Consider the following 19,633-nt stretch of genomic DNA (forward strand, 5'->3'; position numbering starts at 1 on the left):
CTTTTACTCCGCTATATTTCCAGTAAGCATCTTCGTTACTCGTTACTACAAAATAAAATAAAAAAAAAAACAAAATAATAAAAAAATAAAATAAAATAAAATTAAATTAAATTAAATTAAATTGCGGGGGGCACGGTGGCTTAGTGGTTAGCACGTTCGCCTCACACCTCCAGGGTCGGGGTTCGATTCCCGCCTCCACCTTGTGTGTGTGGAGTTTGCATGTTCTCCCCGTGCCTCGGGGGTTTCCTCCGGGTACTCCGGTTTCCTCCCCCAGTCCAAAGACATGCATGGTAGGTTGATTGGCATCTCTGGAAAATTGTCCCTAGTGTGTGATCGCGTGAGTGAATGAGAGTGTGTGTGCCCTGCGATGGGTTGGCACTCCGTCCAGGGTGTATCCTGCCTTGATGCCCAATGACGCCTGAGATAGGCACAGGCTCCCCGTGACACGAGGTAGTTGGGATAAGCGGTAGAGGATGAACGAATGAACGAAAATAAAATTGCGACTGCAATAAGGGAGGTTTGCTTCTAGATTGCATTACGCAGCTCCGCACGCTCTATTTCAGCGTAATGTTGCCAAAAGGAGGCGGAAGCACAACTGAACCTGAGCCACATTTTTTACTGTGTTACCACAAAGAGCCACATCATACACATGGGCACACATGATCATCACGTTTTTTCCCTGCCATTTTGAGAGCGGACTTGACACAAATTGTTTACTCAAATGACCTTGCTCCTACTGGGAAACTCTGAGGTATTTTCATCCCACTCACATGCGCGTTTTACGAAAATACCGTATTTAACTCAAGCGAAACGAACACGCACAATAAAAAGACACACAAACTTCGATATGAACGTAAGAACCGCATGCGGCTCGAGAGCCGCGGTTTAGCCACCTCTGTCGTAGACGACCACCCCGACGATAGTGGTGAACAAGGTGAAGAAGATAACGTTATACACCCGTGGCCATATTTGCAAGAAATGTTTCTGTATGTTTCTCTTATGCCTACCGAAAATCACTGAAATTTTACTTTTTACTTTTACTTCAAATACTTAAGTACATTAAATATCAGAAAATTACTTTTGATACTTAAGTACAGTAAATATCAGATACTTTAAGACTTTTACTTGAGTAATATTCTAAAAGGTGACTTTCAGTTCTACCAAAGTATTGCTTTCTAGTACTTTATACAACACTTTGTAATAGCCGATTTGGTTGTAAATTGTAAATAATTTTATTGTTAGAAACTTTCAAGTTACACTAGGTCATCTCACTGTATCCAAAAGACAGATATTTGCAGGTTTAAAGAAATTTAACAAAGTCACCAGTCTTGCACGACTTTTCCAATACTTCAGACATATTGTGTCTTACAACTGTCAATTCAGCAGCAATATGTGTCTTTTGGATACAGTGAGATGACCTAGTGTAATTTGAAGCCAAACCTCCCTTATTGCAGTCGCAATTTTATTTTATTTTTTTAATTTTGTTTTTTTAAATTTTATTTTGTAGTAACGAGTAACGAAGATGCTTACTGGAAATATAGCGGAGTAAAAGTATACATTTTATCTAGAAAATGTAGTGGAGTAAAAGTGAAAGTTGACGAATTTAAATAGCAAAGTAAAGTACAGATACGTGAAATTTCTACTTAAGTACGGTAACGAAGTATTTCTACTTCGTTACGTTACAACACTGATTACAAACCCATATTAACCCACCTACCTAGCATCAGACAATAGGCAGACAGTAGTGAAGTGGACACCAAAAGAGATCGAAATTAGTGATCTTGATCCTTGTCTGTTAGATATGTAAATAGGTGAAACATTCATTCATTCATTCATTCATCTTCTACCGCTTATCCGAACTACCTCTGGTCACGGGGAGCCTGTGCCTATCTCAGGCGTCATCGGGCATCAAGGCAGGATACACCCTGGACGGAGTGCCAACCCATCGCAGGACACACACACACACACACACTCTCATTCACTCACGCAATGACACACTAGGGACAATTTTCCAGAGATGCCAATCAACCTACCATGCATGTCCTAGGACCGGGGGAGGAAACCGGAGTACCCGGAGGAAACCCCCGAGGCACGGGGAGAACATGCAAACCCCACACACACAAGGCGGAGGCGGTGATCGAACCCCCAACCCTGGAGGTGTGAGGCGAACGTGCTAACCACTAAGCCTAGGTGAAACCTTCCTTCACCTTAATCGGTGAAATAGCGAATACATTTCTTCATCCGTAGTCCGACAATAGTGTGGTTTACGGCACCACTTTGGGCCGTACACGCACTGTTAAACGTGTTAACTATCTTCATTTCTTAAAATTGCAGCAAATAAGTTTATCGCTGACTCAGTCATTCTGACTAAAGTACAAGATATCAGGATTCATTCAATATATTCAGACATTTCATTCAATTCTCTCATGAATAATTTCCTAAACAGCATGCCATAATATATATATATATATATATATATATATATATATATATATATATATATATATATATATATATATTATATATATATATATATATATATATATACTATATATATATATATATAGTATATATATATAGTATATATATATATATATATATATACTGTGTAGTGCGTAGTGCACTTCAACGAAGATTGTAGAGGAATTCACAACTATAATTGAAACACAGCCCATCGCTATGGTCCAATCAGCATGGAGCTCTATGGCGCCGCGGTGACGTCACACAAACACACGAAAAATGGCGGCGGCTCTGAGTAGTGAGTTTAGCGACTTAGTCCAGATTAAAAAACAGCTCATTTCTATGATATCGCAATGCAAAGAGCGTGGACTGGTGCACAGTGTGAAGTGGTGAGTTATTTTAGGTCACAGTTTACAAAACGAACCGGTTACAGGCTACAGGACAGTCTGACAGCAACATTAACTGATACTTAATTAACATGACAGTAAATGTTACTTAATTATATTTAAGTTGTGAGTTTAATATTATTAAAATAATTAAGTAAAGTCAATTAATTTTTTTACAGACAGTAAAATCGAAATATTATAAAGTCAATATATAATCTTATATGTCTAGTATTTTATTTAAGGAGATGTATTATATTTTTTCTGTTTGACATTTACAATTATGTAGATGTTAATTTTATTTTTTCATAAATGTTACCAAATAAATGTAATCACTTTCTCTATGAACTTAATCTACTTTTATTACAAATCACATACACAAAAAAATTTTGAAAGATTTTTCATATTAAAAAAATCATAAAAATTAAACAAAAAGACATTTCTCCCAAACAAGTGTTGTAGTATAACTATCAGGACATCAGTGATGTGTGAGCTGGTACAGTACAGTATATTACAGTGAAGTTATTGACTGTTTTTTTAGTATTCACTTTCAGGGTTTTGGGTTGTAGCTGCCTCTCTGCATTACTACAATAAAAAGAGGTGTTATTTGTGTAGTAACACCCTTTAGTTCAGGAGATATTGATTCGGGAAACTCGAATCTGTGAATATGCGGCCAACTTTACTTAAGTTCCCCTATTTACATATCTAACAGACACGGATCAAGATCACTAATTTGGATCTCTTTTGGTGTCCACTTCACTACTGCCTATTATCTGATGCTAGGTAGGTGGGTTAATATGGGTTTGTAATCAGTGTTGTAACGTAACGAAGTAGAAATTCTTCGTTACCGTACTTAAGTAGAAATTTCACGTATCTGTACTTTACTTCGCTATTTAAATTCGTCAACTTTCACTTTTACTCCACTACATTTTCTAGATAAAATGTATACTTTTACTCCGCTATATTTCCAGTAAGCATCTTCGTTACTCGTTACTACAAAATAAAATTTTAATTAGGTAATAGGCAGATAATAGGCAGTAGTGAAGTGGACACCAAAAGAGATCCAAATTAGTGATCTTGATCCGTGTCTGTTAGATATGTAAAGGGTGTTACTACACAAATAACACCTCTTTTTTTATTGTAGTAATGCAGAGAGGCAGCTACAACCCAAAACCCTGAAAGCGAATACTACAAAAACAGTCAATAACTTCACTGTAATATACTGTACTGTACCAGCTCACACATCACTGATGTCCTGATAGTTATACTACAACACTTGTTTGGGAGAAATGTCTTTTTGTTTAATTTTTATGATTTTTTTAATATGAAAAATCTTTCAAAATTTTTTTGTGTATGTGATTTGTAATAAAAGTAGATTAAGTTCATAGAGAAAGTGATTACATTTATTTGGTAACATTTATGAAAAAATAAAATTAACATCTACATAATTGTAAATGTCAAACAGAAAAAATATAATACATCTCCTTAAATAAAATACTAGACATATAAGATTATATATTGACTTTATAATATTTCGATTTTACTGTCTGTAAAAAAATTAATTGACTTTACTTAATTATTTTAATAATATTAAACTCACAACTTAAATATAATTAAGTAACATTTACTGTCATGTTAATTAAGTATCAGGTAATGTTGCTGTCAGACTGTCCTGTAGCCTCCTTCACCCAACATATCTCCAGGAGTGTACAGTGACTTAAACACCTCTGTTAAACAGACAGACAATAATTCAAATCAAGCTCCCCATGGTGTAATGTGGCTCTCCAGAAGAGGACTCTGGTCCTAGACAAAAAAAATAGCATTGTACATAATAAATTCAAGTGTGATAAATATGATTAGTATAAAATAGTATCATATTGGATGTGCCTAATATTTGACTGCATGCAATGCAAGCACTTGAGTACTAACAAATGGCATCAGATGACAGAAATTAATTAAATATAAACAGCCTTCACTTTATTATAGATACTGCAAAAAGGTCTACAAGTATTCAATTAACGAGTTTTACATATTAGTTTGTATTACTTTAAGCTTATTATTTATATCGACGCAGATTTCTTTGTGTTAATGAGTTTTTATTTTTACTCAGATTATTTCCTTGAAATAAATAAAAACAGAATTTTTATTTTTAATCTCTATATAATTGTATTTGTGTAATCTAATATAATTAATGCACAACAATCTCTGTTACAGGGCAGTACAAGTAATGTGATCTGGACTACTATAGCATGTTTTCACTCAGATATATTCAGGTCTATTTTCTTCTCACTGTCTCACCTTGACTTTCTTCTGAGGATCCTCAAACCATTCGTGGCTGAGGATTTCCTCAAATGTGGGACGAACGTAAGGATGTCGGTGTCGGTGATACACGTCTAAACTTGATGGGTTTTGACTTTCTCACCTCGAGACAAGCCGGGAGCGAATTCCATGTTCCGATCAATGATGTCATCCTCACAACTGAAGGGAAGGTGTCCACACACCATGTCAAACAGAACAACTCCCAGGCTCCAGATGGTAGCAGGAACACCCAAATATAGTCCCTCACATAACCACTCAGGTGGGCAGTATGTCCAAGTTCCTGAGTAAAAAAGAGAGTAGGAGCACCATAAGCAACGTGAAAAAAATGGTTCTCCACTGCATTTCTATCCAATACCTGTTACATGCTTACCTGCAAAACATTTGTAGGGGGTGTCCTGCAGCAAACACCCACAACCAAAGTCTATCAGCTTTATCTCCAGTGTTTCTGTGTTGATGAGAATATTCTCTGCCTTGATGTCACGGTGCAGGACACCATGGTCATTACAATGGCGAGCAGCCTGAACCACCTGACGCATGATTTGTTGCGCCAGAGGTTCTGACAGTCGACCATTATGATCATTCTGGAAATCATGGAGGTCTTTGCAGGGGCTGGGTCGCTCCAAGACCAAGATGTAGCTGTCTGACATGTCAAATCACTCGAACAGCTCCAACACGTTCTTACACCGAGATGGCTTGGACACCATTTCCATCAGTGCAACCTCCAGAGGAAGGCTGTGTGTCTCTCCAGGCTGAAATATGAACAGATACACTTAGCATGAGTGTACCGTGATTACCCCTAAATTATAGCAAAGAGAAATATACAGAAGAAAGACTTGGATTAGAACTGACTCAGGTATCTACTATGGATCATTCATTATTATGTTACCAGAAAAAAATTCAATTTATACATAATTCTATACATAATTCTGTGCAATATCTAAGACAGAAATTAAGTTACTTACAATGGTGATGAAAACGTCAGTCATCGTCTTGCCCACATGTTTAATGGCAACCTGTTCACATATACAATATATAATTACATTTTTATAAAAAAAATCTTAAAAAGACATATACAGTCCACAAGTTGTGATGCATTGTGTTGATTAGTGTAAATTGGCTGTAGACGTGCAGTCCTGTTACCTGTTTACCGTCTGCCTTACGGACTCCTGCACGGACACTCCCGTAGCCTCCTTCACCCAGCAGCTCTCCAGTAGTGTACTGGGACTTAAACACCTCTGTTAAACAAATACACAAGCATTCAGTAACAAATAAGAAGTGTGTTGTCATGTCAATGTCCCAGAGTACAGTAAGGTACCTTATAGATGAGTACCTGCAAAAACACATTTTATCCACCCACAGGACTTAACAAGAGAACTCTCAAATAACAAATTTACAGCTTTCAATTTTAAGCTTGCAAACATTTTATAATTACTGTCTCTTAACCTTTCAGTAGTTTTGAAAAATCAATCTGAATCTTTTCAGCTCTGATCCCTTCTGTCATTTACCCAAAAACTAATGTAGGTTTTATGTAAACATGACCATATTAGATTCAAACTTTTTAATAAACCTTTACATAGTGCAAATATATAAAACGATTAGACTATTTTAGCATATTAAAGATCTGACAGATTTGTGCTCCAAATCATTACTGTACATTCCTTGCTGTTTGATTCTTAAGGGTTTTTGTCCAAATGGTAGGTGAATATACCCCATGGTGTAACATGGCGTTCCTCACACGGACGCTGGAGATTGAACCCCACACTATACATTAGGCTACCTTCTGGGGTCTTCAGCATAAACACTTTATCTGCGTACAGTTGACGAAGATTTAGCAGCCACTCTGGTTCTTTTCCCTTCCCCTGGTGTAGTGTCTCTGAAAGCTACAACGCAATCAGGAGAAGTAAACTGGCTAAATATTTTGAATATAATAACTTGGAACTACTTCACAAATATTGATAGTTATATTTACCGCAATGGTCAGTTCCATCGTGGTCTTTGAGATTTCTTGTGGAAAGAGATCAATTGCTGTAGCGATGGTCTTGCAGTACTCAAAGGCTTGGTCGAAAAGGCCAAACTCAAATAGCCTGATGGCGTGATAGGACTTGAAGCTCTACGATAGACAGAGTTATTCTTTCTTTGTAAAAAGGTTCATGCTTAAATTTGTACACTATAAAAAGAATATAACAAAATTGTAAGAAATATTAAGAAATAAAAAGAGAAAGTCCAACCTGGAAGTTTGGCTGGGCGAACCCTGTGGTCAGCCAACATACGTATTCGTATACCTCAGTTTTTTCAATTGCTTCCCTCATGGCTGATTGGCTGATTGGCAGTCTGCACAACGACAAAGGTTTTTCAATAGTAAGTCAAAAATTAATCATACACACTCTCTCACACAAGCACACACCCAATACCTGTCACAGCCAATGAGCTCAAAGCTGGATCTCTCTAAAATCTGCAGCTCCTCCATTGCAACTATGTAACACAGCTGTGCAGCATGGGTCAGTCCTTTGGAGTCTGCAGATGAAAGACCAAACATACATGTAAGGATTTGGGTTCATGGAACAGTCCAGAGTTCATGAAATAATTACAACATGTGAAGTTCCTAAAATATTGTTACTGTCATCCATACCAAGGTCTTGTCCCATTTGAATCACATCATCCAGTATCTGGTCTTTTGGGTTGTCAGAGCATAAAGGTTTCGCCAGCGGAAGACACCAGCTATCTTGATTGTTAACCCCTAGCTGAAACAGGAATTGGCACATTAGTGAGCGAAATATAAAGCAAAAACAATGACAGTATAAAAAACTGACAGATAGTGAGGCTGATGTATTAATAAACAAAGGTATAACTAATATAATTACAAGATTTAAAAAAGATAACAAAAAAAGATACCAGTTTCTTCAGAAGTCTGTAGTTTTTAAACAGGAGCACAGCGACTTCAGCCAGCAGTGTGTCCTGTAGAAGAAACATCTTTAACTTCCATACCTACTCTAGGTACAGTATAATTATTCATTCATGTGCTTACAATTCAGACCAATTTTGCATTTTTGCAGATAAAATCTCTTGCTGCTTTTATCATGAATAATTTTGATTAAACAGTCAAGACACAAGCAAATAAAACACTTACTTCATTTTTTTTGCAACGCAGCTCCATAAGATTCCAGAAGAAATAAGCCTCCTTTTGGTTGGGTTCCTCCACATGCTGTAGGCACTCCTGGGATTTTCTCTGGATAAAATGCATCACGTCTTCCTTCTGGGTTTTACCGCTGTAATAGATGGATATGGATTACTGTACATAGACTTTGACCACCTTATGACATGTTGCCAAACATTAATGTTCCTGTGCATGTGTGTGTGTGTAATCTGAGAGGAGAAAAAAGGACTCACCTCATCAGAGGGCCAGGAAAAGAGATGTTTTCCCCTTCAGGCAGGTAGTTGCCTCTATCCTCTGGTGCCAAACGCTCCATAGAATAAGTTCCTCCCATTTTTGATGTAAACTGTGGAACACCATAAATATATTTGTTTGTTGATTTATTTGCTATTTGTATATGGTTACTGTTGTGTTTAAATTATTTTGTCCGCCTCTGGACAAATCCATCAGCCTCGTAGACGATATTCACTTGTGATTTGCATAAATCTGAGACTTTTTCAGCTTTTTTTCCTTCTCCTCTGCACATGATGTGCACCAGCGTCCATAATAAATACACATGAGTTTGAACCAAAAAGCGAACCGAGCCGGATTGTCGTTGTGGATTTTACTTAAGAGTAAATCGTCGTTTAGGATGAGAAAACATTTAGGACTAATGTAATATCATTGTATTTGTATTTTTCTACTCATTTTCCTTAAGGTTTTATACTTTAGGATGAAGAAAGAGGTCAAATCAGTGTAGACATGTCGCAGTCACACACTATTTCCAGATAATGAATATACTGAATATAGACTTCTTACCTTACGGAGTTTCCAGCTCTTTTACAACTTAACGATAACTTGATCGGTTTCTCTGCTCAAGTCGCAAAACGTCAAAAGATCGCTTTGAAATGTAGAGTTGATGCTCAGAGAACTTCTTCTTCTAGCAGATATTCAAATAATAACATCAGCGTTACTATAGATTCCACATTAGCGCCAAAACATCTCTCACTGACGTCACTGACGTCACGTTTTAAAAGTAAATATCCCAGTGAACTAAGCATAACCCAGAACGCATTAATGCACACACGCGCTTGTATTCAAAGTGAAATTCATTATGTACACACTACATACAGTGGGGTTTCAGTCAGGGCCTTCAGTAAGCATGTAAACCACATACATACTCATCTGTTACAGCTAACGCGGTCATATACAAATAATGCGCATATTCGGCTGCACATACAGGCACTCAGCAACATGACAGCTGATCAACAATTATCCTAAAACAGTATACAGTATGTAAGGGTGGGTTAAATTCAGACTAAATTTCCCTGCATGTATCAATAAATGTAATCCCCGAATGCACACCGTGTGCATAGTGTCCCATTCACATCCACATGCCACAGTAGGCTACTGTCAATGCAACACGACCCACTCAATAACTATGTGCATAAGCCATTAATAATGCTTATTATCAGATGCGAACCACAATCTGCATGATACAATACTCGTCAAATAGTAAAGCACTCACCCGTCACTTGTAAATAAAATCCATGGTTCTGTCTTTTTTGACAAAGGGTTCAATAATGTCATCGTGCAGTTGTCCTTTTTGCTTCAGCTGATTGAGTAATTCTTTCTCAATGGAGAGAGAGGCCAAAGAAGACAGCCTTGACTGTCCAGTTGTGCTCCTTGTGTAGGTTTTAATCCGTTTGAGAGCCGAAAACGAGCGTTCCACAGAGGCTGTAGACACTGGTATTGTTAGGATCAGGCATGTGAGTGTGTAAAGTTCTGTCATACTGTCTGCAAGGCCTGTCGTCCTCAGAAAATTCAGGAGATCGCTTAAACTTTTACCGCGAAAGTTTGACATGCTATACATGACTTTGAGCTCAGCTTTGAGCCTCTACAGGTCAAACTGTGCACCGTAGTTCTCCATCAGACTCCTGAGCTCTGCCTCTGGAAATGTCTGTCCACACTGTCAAAGCCACAATCATTCCATGTCCCTTTACTCGTATTAAAAAGTAAACACGGCCAACAAAATAACTTCTTGTGCTGGTGCTAGCTGTTAGCCACTCATAGCGCTCATAATTGCAATCTTTAAAATTTCGCACAAAACCTTTGCCGGCCTTTGTTAGTGAATCCAGTTTGGGTGTAGTAGTGTTAATTTCGTCACCTATTTTTAATTTAGTCTTAGTCTTAGTCTTGTGCCAAATGTCCTTGTTAGTTTTAGTCATATTTAGTCATTCACATATCTTTTTTGTTAGTCTTAGTTTTAGTCGACTGAAAGTCCCGTCATTTTAGTCTAGTTTTAGTCAAAAGAAAACTCAAGGTATCTTAGTCTTTTTTTAGTCGACTAAAAGTCTTTTAATTGTGGTCTAGTTTTAGTCAAAAAATTGTAGCTTGACCACATCTGGAAACTATTGTAAGAATAAATACAACGAGGCCTCATTAAATGCAATAATATCAGGAACACAATTGTTATAGTGGAAATAAATAACTTAATGAAAAGCCTAAGATCAAAACTGTAGGTGTGTGTATATATATATATATATATATATATATATATATATATATATAATGGTGTGTGCAATATATATATATATATATATATATATATATATATATATATATATATATATATATATGTATATATATATATATATATATATGTATATATATATATATATACATATATATATATATGTATATATATATATATATATATATATATATATATATATATATATATATATATATATATGTATATGTATATATATATATGTATTGCACACACCATTATTGATGCAATATTACATGGAATTGTTAAACTTGATTCCCTTACATATACTTTTGCTTTTAAGCCTAATTATTCATTTTGATTATGATGTGATTGTGACAGGGGCGTGGGAAGAGGTTTCAGGTTGGGGGTGGGGGCGTTTAAACAGTGCATACACTCGAACTTGACCGCACATCACATTTTTTACTTTATTGATACTGCTTTTAATCGTAATGCAAAGACCGGTCATCGGGACATAAGCTGTCATGTACAATAAAAGAGCCTGCGCAGCGACAGGAAATATAATTTAACACAAAAAGCCTGACTAGACCAGGGGTGGACTTGTGCTCAGGATTTTTTATTTATTTTAATTATTTATTTATTTGAGCGGCGTGTGGACGAATTCTTTCTACACACACACTATTTTATTTCTTGATAACAGACCGCTGCGAACTATAACACACCGTTGCCATGAAAAACAGAGCGTTGCCATGGACACACAGGATTCTAACCGTAGAGACGGAGCGCACTATTTTCTTTAGCGGAAACAATACAATTGTTTTTAAATCAATAAACTCCTTTTTAAATAATCTATTTTGTGTGTTATCGATTTATTTGGTAGGTAGCAATATAATAAGCGGGATCTGCTTCGCGGACCTGTAACTTGAGCAACAGCGCGAAGCCGCGAACTCGTTGTGTATATTTTAAAGGCGTAGAAAATTTTCGTAGACGAAAATGAAGAGAGATTTTATCTTAGTTTTTATTTTATACAAAATATTTTCGTCTCGTCTTTTTTCGTCAACAATAATGCATGTTAATTTAGTCTTAGTCAGCGTTTGTGGACAGTGGTGCAGTCTTGTCATCGTCTCGTCTTAGTCATGAAAAAAAAGGTTGTTGACGAACATATTTCGTCTCGTCTCGTCTGACGAAATTAACACTAGGGTGTAGGTCTTCCTTTCTCAACTATTTCTCTTTCGTCTGCAAAAGTGCGCCTTGAAAAGGCGTTTTAAGTAGATCGGCAGCAAGATCGGGTGTATCTGCAACAGCGGATGTCATTTTCTTTGAAATTCACCATAGATATTTACGCTAGATGTCGCCTTGGGTACGGCAGTTTATTCGAACGAATGCGTCAATAGAACCGCCATCTTGGAACGGGGACCCCCTCCTCTTTAATGCATCAGCGTCGATGTAGACAAAGGTCTAACGCAGGGGTCGGCAACCCAAAATGTTCAAAGAGCCATATTGGACCAAAAAAAACCAAAAAACAAATCTGTCTAGAGCCGCAAAAAATTAAAAGCCTTATTTAAGCCTTATATGAAGGCAACACAGGCTGTAAGTGTATATTAGCTATATTAGCCTACTATCAAAATGACTAAGTAGGCTACAATACATAATGAGCATTCATGATTAAATGTTTATTTTCCCTGCAGCGCATCCTAAAGAGAATGACACACCACGTGAATACTCTGCTGTACGATATTTGGTGCTTTTATTTTAACTTCCATTACAATATCAATGTATTATGTTTTGTTGCATTGATGAAATAGAAGTATGGCTACAATAAAGAAATCCGATTTTTGGTGTCATTTTTATTTTGAGGATTCGAAAAAAACAAAAACAGAATGGAATGTGCATAATAGACCTCCTATAATTTTAGACTTCCCCATGGGAATAAAATGCAGTCCTCTTCAAAGCTTATTAACAATACAATCCTCGTCTCATTTTCCCCTTATCTGGGCAACAGAGTGCAATAAAACGCCTGCAGTTAAAACGCAGCCTGCAATTATAAAAATAATGCCAAGTTAAGTAGCCTACGTCAGTGCAACTGAATAAAATGCAGAACAATCTTTTTCTCTTTTCCCCCTTATGGCGGCAACAGACACAAATGAATAGGCTACAATTGCAAACGAGTAGCTAATAAAACAGCCTGCAATTAAAAGGCAGCTTGCTTAAAAAATAAAACACAGTAGAGTAGCTTTTTGAAAATGTAAAGCATACAATTAAAATAAGATAGTTTAAGTTAGATGTCTGTGCATTATCCTCTTCTCTTTAGTTTTCTGCAAATGCCAAGTAAGTCAGTGCAAGGGTATAACGCAGCAGCATCCTCTTCTCTTTCCCCCTCTTTTCTCAGCAACAGACACGCACAATACAAGCGCAGCAATCCTCGGACCTGAGCAATAAAACACAATAATATCCCTAACTGTCATATCCCTAACTTCAAACACAATTTTCTCAGGTGTTGGAAGGGTTTCAATTTCTCTCTCTCTCACACCCATACACACACACACACACACACACACATTGTTGAAATGTTTTTTTTTTGTTTTGTGTCAAATTAGGCACTTGATTTTTGTGTCTTTTTTTATGACTGTCAGAATCCTTTATTGTATTTGTTTTTTCTCTTTCTTTCATGCTACTATTACATTTGTTGCTGACCAGCTCCAAATACAGCATTAAGTGAGAAAATATCCTGTCATAAAGCTATTTCCCTTTAAATTTTGTGTCAAATTGTACATGGATAATGTACACATTCGTTGTTCCAAACATTTGGAGGTTTACTGAATGCACCCTATACTGTACCAGGTAGCTATACAAAAGATAGTGAGTCATTATTTTTATGTTGGCAAAATAAACATTTAATTTTTTTTGTGTGTGTATGTGATTTGTAATAAACATAGATTAAGTTAATAGAGAAAGTGATTACATTTATTTGGTAACATTTATGAAAAGAGAAAATTAACATCTACATAATTGTAAATGTCAAACAGAAAAAATATAATACATCTCCTTAAATAAAATACTAGACATATAAGGTTAACTTTATAATATTTTGATTTTGCTGTCTGTAAAAAAAAAAAAGATTGACTTTACTTAATTATTTTAATAATATTAAACTCAGGTGGGCACGGTGACTTAGTGGTTAGCACGTTCGCCTCACACCTCCAGGGTTGGGGGTTCGATTCCCGCCTCCGCCTTGTGTGTGTGGAGTTTGCATGTTCTCCCCGTGCCTCGGGGGTTTCCTCCGGGTACTCCGGTTTTCTCCCCCGGTCCAAAGACATGCATGGTAGGTTGATTGGCATCTCTGGAAAATTGTCCGTAGTGTGTGATTGCATGAGTGAATGAGAGTGTGTGTGCCCTGCGATCCTGCACTCCGTCCAGGGTGTATCCTGCCTTGATGCCCGATGACGCCTGAGATAGGCACAGGCTCCCCGTGACCCGAGGTAGTACGGATAAGCGGTAGAAAATGAGTGAGAGTGAGAGAATATTAAACTCACAACTTAAATATAATTAAGTAACCGTTACTTAATAGCTTTATGAATGATAATATTAGTTTTAAGTACCTTTTACTTGATTCTGGGAAGTGAGATGTTTTATATATACAGCAGTAATATTTAATTTAAAAGTGCAGTAAATTATAATTTTTTTTATTTGTTTAGTGTTTGAACACTAAATACACTTTTAAATAATGAGCACTAATTAGTAAATCTCTGAATTTCTCAGTCTACTTAATCTTACTGATTCTTAAGATGTTTTATAAACATAATGAAGATGTTTTGTAAGTATATTATTCATATAGTGTAATCAATTTATCACTCTTGCTCGTTATTGTTTAAATGAAATATGTCCCCATAACTCATTTAGAAAAAAATAAATATATATATATACGTGTATATATATATATATATATATATATATATATATATATATATATATATATATATATATATATATATATACGTATGTAAATATGTATATACATACGTATATATATATATATATATATATATATATATATATATATATATATATATATATATATATATATATATATATATACGTGTATATATATTAGTAAAAATGTGTGTACATAATGAATTTCACTTTGAATACAAGCGTGTGTGTGCATTAATGCGGTCTGGGTTATGCTTATTTCACTGGGATATTTACTTTTAAAACGTGACGTCAGTGACGTCAGTGAGAGATGTTTTGGAGCTACTGTGGAATCTATAGTAACGCTGATGTTATTATTTGAATATCTGCTAGAAGAAGAAGTTCTCTGAGCATCAACTCTACATTTCAAAGCGATCTTTTGACGTTTTGCGACTTGAGCAGAGAAACCGATCAAGTTATCGTTAAGTTGTAAAAGAGCTGGAAACTCCGTAAGGTAAGAAGTCTATATTCAGTATATTCATTATCTGTAAATAGTGTGTGACTGCGACATGTCTGCACTGATTTGACCTGTTTCTTCATCCTAAAGTGTAAAATCTTCAGGAAAATGAGTAGAAAAATACAAATACAATGATATTACATTAGTCCTAAATGTTTTCTCATCCTAAATGACAATTTACTCTTAAGTAAAATCCACAACGACAATCCGGCTCGGTTCGCTTTTTGGTTCAACCTCATATGTATTTATTATGGACGCTGGTGCACATCATGTGCAGAGGAGAAGGATAAAAAGCTGAAAAAGTCTCAGATTTATCCAAATCACAAGTGAATATCGTCTACGAGGCTGATGGATTTGTCCAGAGGCGGACAAAATAATTTAAACACAATTTTAGTATTAACTACATTTTACTTGATTCTTGCAAGTGAGATGTTTTATATATACAGCAGTAATATTTAATTAAAAAGTGCAGTAAATTATAAAACGTATTTTTTTATTTGTTTAGTGTTTGAACGGTAAATACACTGTTAAATAATGAGCACTAATTAGTAAAGCTCTGAATTTCTCAGTCTACTTAATCTTACTGATTCATAAGATGTTTTATAAACATAATTAGGATGTTTTAGGTATATTATTCATATAGTGTAATCAATTTATCACTCTTGCTCGTTATTGAAGTTTAAATGAAATATGTCCCTATAACTCATTTAGAAATAAGAGCTAATATATATATTAGTAAAAAAAAAATGTGTGTACATAATGAATTTCACTTTGAATACAAGCGTGTGTGTGCATTAATACGGTCTGGGTTATGCTTAGTTCACTGGGATATTTACTTTTAAAACGTGACGTCAGTGACGTCAGTGAGAGATGTTTTGGCGCTACTGTGGAATCTATAGTAACGCTGATGTTATTATCTGATGTAATATCTGATAGAAGAAGAAGTTCTCTGAGCATCAACTCTACATTTCAAAGCTATTTTTTGACGTTTTGTGACTTGAGCAGAGAAACCGAAGTTGTAAAAGAGCTGGAAACTCCGTCCGCTAAGGTATGAAGTCTATAAGTAGATTTATGCAAATCACTAGTGAATATCGTCTACGAGGCTGATGTCCAGAGGCGGACAAAATAATTTAAACACAACAATAACCATATACAAATAGCAAATAAATCAACAAACAAATATATTTATGGTGTTCCACAGTTTACATCAAAAATGGGAGGAACTTATTCTATGGAGCGTTTGGCACCAGAGGATAGAGGCAACTACCTGCCTGAAGGGGAAAACATCTCTTTTCCTGGCCCTCTGATGAGGTGAGTCCTTTTTTCTCCTCTCAGATTACACACACACATAAGGTGGTCAAAGTCTATGTACAGTAATCCATATCCATCTATTATAGCAGTAAGACCCAGAAGGGGGACATGATGCGTTTTATCCAGAGAAAATCCCAGGAGTGCCTACAGCATGGGGAGGAACCCAACCAAAAGGAGGCTTATTTCTTCTGGAATCTTATGGAGCTGCATTACAACCAAAATGTAGTAAGTGTTTTATTTGATTGTGTCTTGACTTTTTAATCAAAATTATTCATGATAAAAGCAGCAAGAGATTTTATCTACAACAATGCAAAATTGGTCTGAATTGTAAGCACATGAATGAATAATTATACTGTACCTAGAGTAGGTATGGAAGTTAAAGATGTTTCTTCTACAGGACACACTGCTGGCTGAAGTCGCTGTGCTCCTGTTTAAAAACTACAGACTTCTGAAGAAACTGGTATCATTTTTTGTTATCTTCTTTTTAAAATCTTGAATTTATATTAGTTATACCTTTGTTTATTAGTACATCAGCCTCACTATCTGTCAGTTTTTTATACTGTCATTGTTGTTGCTTTATATTTCGCTCACTAATGTGCCAATTCCTTCTTCAGTTTGGCCTTTTCGACCAAGCCTTTGAGTACTGCAAGTCCATCGCTACAGCAATTGCTTCCTTTTCACAAGAAATTTCCAAAAAGACGACAGAACTGACCATTGTGGTAAATATAATTATCAATATTTGTGAAGTAGTTCCAAAGTTTTATATGCAAAATATTTAGCCAGTTAACTTCCCCTGATTGCCTTGTAGCTGTCAGAGACGCTACACCAAGGGAAGGGAATAGAACCAGAGTGGCTGCAAAGTCCTCGTCAACTGTACGCAGATGAAGAGATTATGCTGAAGACCCCAGAAGGTAGCCTAATGACTGGTGCGGTGATAACTCTCCAGCATCCACATGAGGAACGCCATGTTACACCATGGGGTATGTTCATCTACCATTTGGACAAAAAACTTTTAAGAATCATACAGCAAGGAATGTACAGTAATGATTTAAAGTACAGTAATGATTTGGAACACAAGTCTGTCAGATCTTTAATATGCTAAAATAGTCTAATCGTTTTATATATATGCACCATGTAATGGTTTATTAAAAAGTTTGAATCTAATATGGTCATGTTTACATAAAACCTACATTAGTTTTTGGGTAAAAGACAGAAGAGATCAGAGCTGAAAAGATTCAGATTGATTTTTCAAAACTACTGAAAGGTTAGGAGACAGTAATTATGCAATGTTTGCAAGCTTAAATGTGAAAGTTGTAAATTTGTTATTTGAGAGTTCTCTTGTTAAGTCCCGTGGGTGGATAAAATGTGTTTTTGCAGGTACTCATTTATAAGGTACCTTACTGTACTCTGGGACATTGACATGACAACACACTTCTTATTTGTTACTGAATGCTTGTGTATTTGTTTAACAGAGGTGTTTAAGTCCCAGTACACTACTGGAGAGCTGCTGGGTGAAGGAGGCTACGGGAGTGTCCGTGCAGGAGTCCGTAAGGCAGATGGTAAACAGGTAACAGGACTGCACGTCTACAGCCAATTTACACTAATCAACACAATGCATCACAACTTGTGGACTGTATATGTCTTTTTAAGGTTTTTTTTTTATAAAAAATGTAATTATATATCGTATATGTGAACAGGTTGCCATTAAACATGTGGGCAAGACGATGACTGACGTTTTCATCACCATTGTAAGTAACTTAATTTCTGTCTTAGATATTGCACAGAATTATGTATAGAATTATGTATAAATTAAATTGTTTCTGGTAACACAATAATGAATAATCCATAATAGATACACGAGTCAGTTCTAATCAAGTTTTTCTTCTGTATATTTCTCTTTGCTATAATTTAGGGGTAATCACGGTACACTCATGCTAAGTGTATCTGTTCATATTTTAGCCTGGAGAGACACACAGCCTTCCTCTGGAGGTTGCACTGATGGAAATGGTGTCCAAGCCATCTCGGTGTAAGAACGTGTTGGAGCTGTTTGAGTGGTTCAACATGTCAGACAGCTACATCTTGGTCTTGGAGCGACCCAGCCCCTGCACAGACTTCCGTCAATTCCTGAATGGTCACAATTGTCAACTGTCAGAACCTCTGGCAAAAAAAATCATGCGTCAGGTGGTTCAGGCTGCTCGCCATTGTAATGATCATGGTGTCCTGCACCGTGACATCAAGGCAGAGAATATTCTCATAAACACAGAAACGCTGGAACTAAAGCTGATAGATTTTGGCTGTGGGTATTTGCTTAAGGACACCCCCTACAAATGTTTTGCAGGTAAGCATGTAACAGGTATTGGATAGAAATGCAGTTGAGAACCATTTTTTTCACGTTGCTGATGGTGCTCCTACTCTCTTTTTTACTCAGGAACTTGGGCATACTGCCCACCTGAGTGGTTATGTGAGGGACTATATTTGGGTGTTCCTGCTACCATCTGGAGCCTGGGAGTTGTTCTATTTGACATGGTGTGTGGACACCTTCCCTTCAGTTGTGAGGATGACATCATTGATCGGAACATGGAATTCGCTCCCGGCTTGTCTCGAGGTGAGAAAGTCAAAACCCATCAAGTTTAGACGTGTATAGTAACGCTGGAAAACCTGCGTTACACAATAAATGAATCATATCGACTGATTTTCAGAATAAAAATCTTTTATCTACAATTTCTGACTAAAGGTCTCTCTCATCACTACACACAGGTTGCCGTGATCTGATCTTGTGGTGTCTACACCGACATCCTTACGTTCGTCCCACATTTGAGGAAATCCTCAGCCACGAATGGTTTGATGAACCTCAGAAGAAAGTCAAGGTAAGACAGTGAGAAGAAAATAGACCTGAATATATCTGAGTGAAAACATGCTATAGTAGTCCAGATCACATTACTTGTACTGCCCTGTAACAAAGATTGCATTGCATTAATTATATTAGATTACACAAATACAATTATATAGAGATTAAAAATAAAAATTCAGTCTTTATCTATTATGAAATAGTTTTCAAGGAAATAATCTGATTAAAAATTAAAACCCATTAA

The sequence above is a fragment of the Tachysurus vachellii genome, chromosome 17 (genome assembly GCF_030014155.1).
Source record: "Tachysurus vachellii isolate PV-2020 chromosome 17, HZAU_Pvac_v1, whole genome shotgun sequence".
Classification (NCBI taxonomy): Eukaryota; Metazoa; Chordata; class Actinopteri; order Siluriformes; family Bagridae; genus Tachysurus; species Tachysurus vachellii.